The sequence below is a fragment of the Pteropus alecto genome, unplaced genomic scaffold (genome assembly GCF_000325575.1).
Source record: "Pteropus alecto unplaced genomic scaffold, ASM32557v1 scaffold45, whole genome shotgun sequence".
NCBI classification, from domain to species: Eukaryota; Metazoa; Chordata; class Mammalia; order Chiroptera; family Pteropodidae; genus Pteropus; species Pteropus alecto.
In genome coordinates, this window is record NW_006442491.1 from 20794807 (window position 1) to 20804041 (window position 9235).

Consider the following 9235-nt stretch of genomic DNA (forward strand, 5'->3'; position numbering starts at 1 on the left):
ATACTCTCATATACTTCATCACACATTGAGACACACACATACACTCTGTTAGGTGTTAGATGAGGCTTGGCTCTTGACCTGTGCTTTAACTGCCAGGGCCTTGGGGCCTAAGATTCAGCCAGTGATCTGTGAGCTGATTGTGACACCTCTCCCTTTTTCCCTTCCATTCATTCCACAAACATGGCAAGCCGCCCACTATGGGGCAGGCTACTAGGGAACACAGATGACTCAGACCTGGCCCCTGCCCTCAAGGAACTTCTTAGCTATGGGGGAGAAAGATTCACCAAGGACTACCACACAGTCATCAATGCCAGGGCAGGTCTGAGTAGAGCTACTAGAGTGCAGGGAGGGGCTCCACTCCTAGACACACCAGCCTGGGGACTGTGTGGGTTGCTCAGAGGACCTGGGTCTTCAGAAAGAGCCAGGCAAAGAAAACAGAAAGAGACCTGCCCACGTGTGGAGACAACATTTGCAAAGTCATGGCAGAGTAAAAAACTGGGGGGAAAATAGCCAACATCATGAACTGTTTCGAATCCTCTATGTAGATCATCCTGTTTAATCCCCTCAGTAACACTATGGGATAAAAATTGTTATTAACTGCATTTTATAGACAAGGAAACTGAGGGTCAGGAAGACTCAGCTGGTAAGTTGCAGGGTCAGGATCTGAAGCCCAGCTCCACCAAACTCCAGGGTGTAGGCTTATGGCCCCAGGGCTCTGCTGCTTTGGCTGTGGTTCCTTCTGCCTCCCATACATGTATGCTCTCCCTCTCTCTCCCTCTGGCACTGGAGGGGATGCAGAGAGGTGCACCAAAGTAGTGTCACCCTTCCTACTCCCTCCAAAACTCATCTAAGTATCCTGGTGCCTCCTTTACCCAACATGTTGTGTGTCCCCTCTTAGCAACTTTCAAGTATATAATACAGTATTGTTAACTATGGTGGCCCTGCTGTACATTAGATCCCCAGAATTTACTCATAACTATATGTTTGTACCCTTTAACTCACATCTTCCCATTTTCCCCTTTCAACTGCCAATCTACTCTATGTTTCTATGAGTTTGGCTTTTTTAGATTCCACAAAAAAAGTGAGGTCATACAGAATGTGTCTTTCTCTGATTTATTTCACTTAGCATAATGCTCTCAAGGTCAATCCATGTTGTTTGAAATTGCAGGATTTCCTCCTTTTTATGGCTGAATAATATTCCATCATGTGTGTGTATGTATACACACACACACACACACACATACATACACACACATCACAGTTTCTTTATTCATCCATCAGTGGACACTTAGGTTGTTTCCATGTCTTGGCTATTATGACACCTTTTGTGATCTAGCTTTGGAATTCATATGACATTACTTCCATCATACTGTTAGTTGAGGTAGTCACAAAGACCCAACCGAGTTCAAGAGAAGGGACCATGGACTCAACCTCTTGATTGAAGAGTGGCAAGGATCTAGAAGAGCATGAGGGATGGGAGATATTATTGTGATCAGTTTTGAAAAATATAGTCTGCCACACCAAATAAGAGGATGAGCTCTTGGAGTCAGATGCTTGGATTAGATTCCCAGCTCTACCATTTATGGCTCTGAGTCTCAGCTTCATCATCTATAAAATGGGGCTAACAATAGCACTTCATGCAATTGTCATGAGGACTGAATGAGATAAGAACCTAAAGTGCAGGGTACCTGGTGCTCAGTGGGTGTCACTGTTGTTGGGACGGGTCATCATGCTAAGCTCTGACCAGTGTGGTTTATCACACCAGGCCATTGTCTGCTTGTATGTGTGTGAGAAAACCTGGGGGTGTGTTCAAAGATGTGTGTGCAAGCAGATCCATTTGCACATGCCCACAGGAGCTCAATGAATGTGTGTGCATGTGTGTCAGTGTGAGTGGGTGTGGAGGTAGAAACTTGAGTAGAGTCCTCCCTGTGTACACAAGGCATGTGCAGGACTATGGATTTATGTGAGTGTGTGGGACAGAGGAGTAAGAATGACAGACCAAGTGTGAGTGTGTGTCCAACAGTATTTGCTGTTAGTACTAGGTATCAATAGATTGAGCCATCAGGGTGCACGATATGGGCAATCATGCATATTAGATTGTGTGTATATGTGTGCACGAGTGTGCATATTTTCCAGAAGGTGCCTGTCCATGCTTGATGTTTGAAAAAAATGAGAAAATGTAGAAACAAAGAACCCTTTCAGACTTTTCCAGGAATGTTTAAATATAGTGAACCCTTCAGGACTAAGGATTAGGCAAACCAGGTGGAGGGGTGTGGAGAAAGGCTTTTCTGAGGTTAGTAATCATGCTTGGGCTGGGAGCTAAGGGTCCTATTAGAGCCAATTGCTTCCCACACACAGTTGTCTCTTCAGCTTGGGTGATAGCTTAGCATCTGAGCCCACCTCCTCCTCCTCATTCCCATTGCAATTAGTAGATAATTTGTTCATTCATTTAAATATTTATTGAGTACCTACTATGGGCCAGGTGCTATGCTAGAGGCTAGGAATATAACCATGAACAAATCTCCACCCTACAGGAGCTATGTCCTAATGGGAGATATTATATACTAATATCATGAACAAATGATATTAGTAATGTGGTAGGTAGTGAGTGCCACGAAGAAAAATAAAAGGGATAGGGGCGATTTGGGAGGTGGGAGATACTCTAGAAAGGAGGTTGGTGTAAGAGAGGAGAGGAGGCATCTGAAAAATGCAAAGGAAAGAGCTCGCAGAAATGACCAACTCAGCCAGTTAAAATCCATTCCTGACTGCCCTCTCCCCCTCACCCCCACTCCCGGACTCTCCAGCTAACATGTTTTCCATAGCTACCTCCCCCCACCTCAAGGACTCTCCAGCTCACATCTGTTGATTCATAGCTTGCTATCCAACTAATGTTCTTCCTTATCTCTGTAGCTGTGTAGGAATAACAAGACTATGTAAAATTGCTTGTTATGTTACAATTGGGGCTCAGCCTTTGGAAAGGAATCCGCTGAGCAGGTGCCAGCATTAATAAGTACTGCTTCCTGCTCATAGTCTTGATGTCCCATCTCTGTGTTGGAGAATCCTATAACAGTGCTGAAAACGCCAAGGTCACGAGTTCTACAAGACAAACGATCTGTAAGACCAGTGGTCTGGGAATTCCTCCCTGCTTGCAGCCCCTTACCGAAAGCTCCCCCTAAATCATGGGGCACACATGAAACCTCAGACAAAGGAATCACGTGCCCCTTGCATGGACACTACAAGGGTATATAAGCTGTAAGAAATCTAACCAAGGGAAGCTCGTGCGTGGTGTTGTTAACCCCACGTGCTCCACCTGCCAATAAATTCTCCTTCCTCTAACAAAATTGCCTGAGTGTCCAATTTTCTCCATCAGGTGTCGCTTCCTGCAACAGGAGAGGCCCCTCTGAGGGGCAGAGAACATAAAGTGGGGGAAGACGTTTTAGGCAGAGGGAACAGCAAGCATTCTCAGGTGAGAATGTGCCTGGCACATTCCAGAAATGGCAAGGAGACCACTGAGGCTGCAGTGAAATGAACTGGGGGCAAAAGTGAGGAAACTGGATCATAAAGACACCAGGAGATGGAGGACCATGAGCTTTTGCAGGAGAAGATGACTCTCCTTCCTTTCTTTCCCCTTCTCCACTTTCCTTATATGTTGGTTTCCTAGGGCTACTGTAACAAATTACCATGGACTGGGGGCGTAAAACAACAAAATTTTATCCTCTCACAGTTATGGAGACCAGAAGTCCAAAATCAAGGTCAACAGGGCCACACTCCCTATGAAGGCTCTAGGGGAGAATACTTTCTTGCCTCTTCCAGCATCTGTTTCACCGTTTGTGGCTACATCACTCTAATCTTTGCCTTCATCTTCACATGGTCTTCTCCCTCCCTTTCCTCTTTTTATCTCTTCTGAGGATATTTGTTGTTTTTAGGATTTGGGGCCCACTCAAATAAACTCATCTCAAGATCCTTAACTTAATTGCATCGACAAAGAGCCACTGAAGTTGCAATCACAGGTTCTGGAGTTAAGACATGGGTCTGTCTTTTGGGGGACCACCGTTTAGCACATTATACTTCATTTTTTCAGGATCTAAGCCAGAGCCAAGTGGAGCCTCTCTGGGTTTCAGTTTCCACCCTTGTAAAAAAGGACAATAAAAAAGACTCCTAGGGTTGCTAAAAGGGAAAAATGAAATCATGAATGTAAAATGCTTTCTCTAATGCCCCATATATGGTAGGTGCTCAATTTTGAATTGTTATTGTTTGAGGGATGGCTCCATGAAATTAGTCACTTTATGTAGTTTCTTGAGCTTCTTTTGGGTACAGAGCCTCTACTAGGCACCAAGGGAGTGAGAAAAGAAGAAGCAGGCCCAGCACCAGATCCCTCCTCCTGACACTGCTCTGGTGGGCAAAGTGTCCCACTACCCTTGCCCTTTGTGATGGTTAATTTTATGAGTCAACTTAACTAGGGCCATGGGGTGCCCAGATTAAACATTTCTGGGTATGTTTGTGAGTGTGTTTCTGGGTGAGATTAGCATTTGAATCAGTGGACTCAGTAAAGTAGGTTGCCCTCCCTGTTGTGGGTGGGCATCATCCAATCCATTGAGGGACCGAATAGAACCAAAGCCAGAGGAAGGGAGGATTCATTCCCTTATGACTGTTTGCTTGAACTGGACATTGATCTTCTCTGCCCTTGGACTAAATTACACTATCAGCTTTTCTGGGTCTCTAGCTTGCAGATGACAGATCATGGGACTCTTAGTCTGCATAGTAGTGTGAGCCAGTTCCTCAAAATCAGTCTCTCTCCCCTTCCTCTCACAACAGGGATGAATCTCAGATATTATGTTGAGTGAAAGAAGCCAAACAAAAAAGAGTACATGGTGCATAATTCTACTTCTATGAATTTCAAGAATAAGCAAAACGAATTGATGTCTATAAAAATTAGAATAGTAGTTACTTTGGCTGGGAGGCTGGGGATCCTCAACTGGGAAAGGGTTCGAAGGAGCTTTCAAGTGGTCCGGAAACAATCTCGGTAGAGGTTACATGGGTTTAACAAATGTAAAATGCATGAAGCTGGGCACTTAGGAGTGCATTTTATTTACTTAATTGTATGTATGCTACATCTCATCCAAAACATTAACAAGTCTGTCAGTACCAAGTGTTGGTGAAGAAAGGGAGCACCAGGCTTCTCATGTGTTGCTGGTAGGGGAGGAGTAAATGGGTATAACTGCTTTGGGGACCCATTTGGCACCAACTGGCAAAGTTGAAGTTATGCTTACCCTTTGACCCACTAATTCCACTCTCAAATCTATACATGAGAGAAACTCACACATGTACACAAGAAGACATGTACAACACTGTTCGCTGCATCACCATTTGTAAATCTAAAATATTAGAAACAACTCAAAGGTTCATCAACAGGAATAATAAAATGTGGTGTACTCGTGTAATACAATGCTACATACCAGGTGGGTTAAAAAGAAGAGGTAAGAGAATCACAGGTAGTAGGTCTAGGAGGGCCTCAGAGATCAAGTCCATGCTGTATTTGAGGTATAATGAAACCGAGCCTCAGAGAGGTTGACTGATTTGCCTAAGGTCACATTGCCTAAGGACAAGTTGGGTTAGGCCTAGGTTTTCTCCCAATCCAGTACTCATCCTTAGGGATAGAAAAGGAAATGTTTTAATCCCTGCTCAGGAAGTTTCCTTGAGAGCTACTGGCATAAACTTGGGGAGGGAAATGCAATCATGTTTTGGGTGTCCTATGACCAGCTCAGAGCCTGGCTGCCTCATCACAAATCTCATGACACCTTTACCACCTCTCTGAAACCAGACTAGGATTGCTCAGGGACCCTTAGCAGATACTGCCACCAGAGGGGGTTGGAACAGAGTGAAGACAATGGTGCCAGTTTCTTCTACTAAAACTCTCATCCCATCAAGATCTAAACTCAGTTCCCACCCTGGCTCCACCCTTGCCTGCCTCTAGCACTCCCACACTTAATCATACCATCACCCCTTGCTGCTCCAGGCTTCCCTCCCCTTGTCCCCCTACACTGGTCTCTGTCTTAGATATTTCCTCTGTGGCCTCTGAACCTCTCTATCCACACAAAGCACAGTTCTTGACCTTCTTAGAATGTTTCCTTCCTTTAGGGCCTCTGTGCAAGAGTAAATGGGAGGCCCTGACTTCACTTGGAGGAAAAGTAATTTGTCAACTTTGTTCTCAAGGATATGACTTAATCTTCACAAAGGCTTTTATGGTGGCCTAGTCTGCCCTCCTGAGCCCTTAGAAACAGAGGACCCTAATTTCCTGACAACCTCATGCATCTCAGAACCTTCTCCATTCCCCAGTGCTCCTTGCACACTGTTGCTTGTAGTGGGTGTCGATCATCTCTTTTAGGCACCCAGCAGCTGAACTTCTTTGGGGAAAATCCCCTGCCTCTGAGACAGAGCCCTTCTTCCATACTAAAAACTAAAAATGTCACCCTTGCTGCTAGAGTAAGTCATGTGACCTAGACTCCACCAGACACTCATAGGTCCACAAAGACTATGGAGGGGCAGCCATCTCTGGGCTACTGGTGACATCAGTGTTCATAGGGCCAATTCTGGCCCACAATTTGGGGCACTGACCTTGGCTAGGTAATCTCCAAGCCTGGTACTCCACACATCCAGGAAATTCTGTGAGTTATCCATTACCTTTTAATAAATAATTTTTCTGCTAAATTAGCCAGAATTATTATTTTGTTGCTTATGACCCAAACTATCCTGATTGATAGACTCTTCCTTTTTACATCAAAACCCTAGCTCTTTTAGGGTCCACACTCTTCAATTACATTCCTCTGTACCCTGCTTTGCTGTCTACCACCCTCTCCTTCATTCACTAAGGACTTTGATCCCTGCCCTACACTCTTCCTCTCCCTCCCAAGTCCTGCCATCTCCCTGGACAACTTCACGTTATATGAGGTTGAACCATCCTACACCTTGACCGTCTGATTCCTCATCTTCCTGATATTCAGGAGACTTCACCTTCACTTCATATCAGCCACCTACTCCAATGGCTACATCCTAGACTTTATCGTCCTGCTCATACTAGTCAGAATGTTGATTGCAGATAACCTAACTCCCAACTAATATGAGTTTAATAACAAAGAGATGCTATTATCTAATGTAACCAGAATCTGGGGATAGGGTGGCTCCAGGGTACATTAATTCAGTGGCAGCCCTGTGACTTCATCAAGAACATAGGTTCTTCTTTTCTCTCCATTCTGCTGTCCTCAGGTATTGGCTGTCATCAGACTGGCTTCCTACATGCTTTCAAGATAGCTACCCCAGGTAGAGGAAAGGGACCTTCTCTTCCTTTTGTCACGTTTTAAGATGAAAGGAAAACTTTCCTAGGTGTGCTCTCCCCATCCCACTTCAACCACTTGGCAGTAAACTTCCCCAGTGACCAGAATTGTATCACCTACTCATGCCTAAACTAAACGCTGGTGTATCAGCAAGAATTAGATTTAGGTGCATAGAACAGAAAGGAAGAAATAAGTGTAGCTTAAAAAAGAACTAAGTTTATCAAGTACAAAGAGTTTGGAGGTAGACCAAGGATAGTTTGTCCAGGGCTATTACGGAAGCTTCATGGTATCATCAGAAACCCAGAAGCTTATCTTTCCAAACTCCACCATTCTCATTGTGGAAGTGTGGCTTCCATCATTAAGGTCATTTCATAGTTCAAGAAAACTGCTTGAATTTCAGTCATTGCATTACCTTTCCAGGCAGAAAAAAAGGAAGAAGAATGGTATTATACCATCCTCACCCCCAAATATCAGAGAATCACCACATCATCTCACAGCTTACATCTCACTGGCCAGACTCAATCATATAGCCACAGTCAATTACAAAGGATTTTGGAGAATATAGTCTTATTTCATGAAGCTAGGTGCTTGGATAAAAATTTATTGCCACACCTTTCTCTTATTAAAACTTCCTTTCTTTGGACTCCTAGGAAGCCAGAGGGAAAAAAAATCTCATGATTTGGAGTCAGACAGATTTGGACTTGAATCCTTCATCTGGCCAACTCAATTGAACTATCTGAAACTCTGTTTCCTCATTTGTAAAGTGTAAATAGTCAAAGTATTGCCAAAGAATGTTCTTGATTGCAAGCAATATAACACTTGACCAATAATAGGTTGGGAGACTTCTTTGTCTTACAAGAAGTCACAACACAGAAAGTGGCTTGTGTTCTTTCACTGGCTTGGTGATGTCATGGCCAGTGTTTCTGTGATTCTCTTGGCCTTTTCCTCATGTTGTAGCTTCATGGAATATGTTGTTCCGTGAATGGCATCATATTCACATTCCGGGCAAAAGAAGAATGAGCAGCCTGAGTCTCTTCTTTTCCCAGGAAAGCCAATGTGTTCACAAGAAGTCTCACCCAATGGCCAATCTCTTCTGTCTGGGGCAAAGAAAGCTTTTTTTTTTTAACCCCTGGGCTCCACTACTTACTAGCAATGTGATCTTGAACAAGTTATATTGCCTTTCTGCTGTGCCTCAGTTTGATGGGGATGCACTAGCGGCTACCTGATAAATGATAGTAAGAATTAAATGAGTTAATAAACAGAATAGTGTCTGGTACACAGTGTAGAGTTATTGTTAGGTTTTACTCACAGATTTAAATTTCTTTTCATTCTTCTATGCCCTTTCACTGGACTAAATAACCTCTGTCTTGGTCAGAAGTTGGGCACAGCCTCCCCCTCACAATTACTTCAAGGTCTTATGCGGAGGAAAGAAATACTTTCAAGGACTGTATTAGGCACAAGGTTAAGAGAAGGAATGAAGGGGAAGGACAAGACTGTGGGTGGTAGAAAGAAGTGGGCCAGGAGAGGGGAGAGGAGGGGTAACAGTAGGACCCAGGCTCCAAGAACAGGACCTAATTACTGTATTTCATCAAATTTAAGATCCACCATTGTAATAGGCACAATTATTTTATTTTATGTAACACTACCTAATTTTTTAAATGCCGCAATTAGTTTATGACTCGTCATCAGCTGTTACATGCATCCCAATTTCAAAGATATAAAAAGGCAAACAAATGCGCATTGTAGAATCATTAAAATATGGGTCTCTAGGGCCTGAAAGATTATAATGCCCTCACCCCAATTTTTAAAAATCCCATTAAACTATAAAATAAGTGTAAGAGGATTTTCTCCATAATGATTGCTTTGAAATATTTTAGGGAGGAAATGGTAAATGTCAAATTCTT

The 9235-nt window shown here is 43.6% G+C and overlaps 1 protein-coding gene and 1 pseudogene across 1 annotated transcript in view; both read left to right on the forward strand.

The window, feature by feature from the left end:
• ITCH (itchy E3 ubiquitin protein ligase) overlaps positions 1 to 9235 on the forward strand; it is a 145052-nt gene that overhangs the window by 12956 nt on the left and 122861 nt on the right. The window lies entirely within an intron of this gene.
• LOC102896569 overlaps positions 3036 to 9235 on the forward strand; it is a 12499-nt pseudogene continuing 6299 nt past the window's right edge.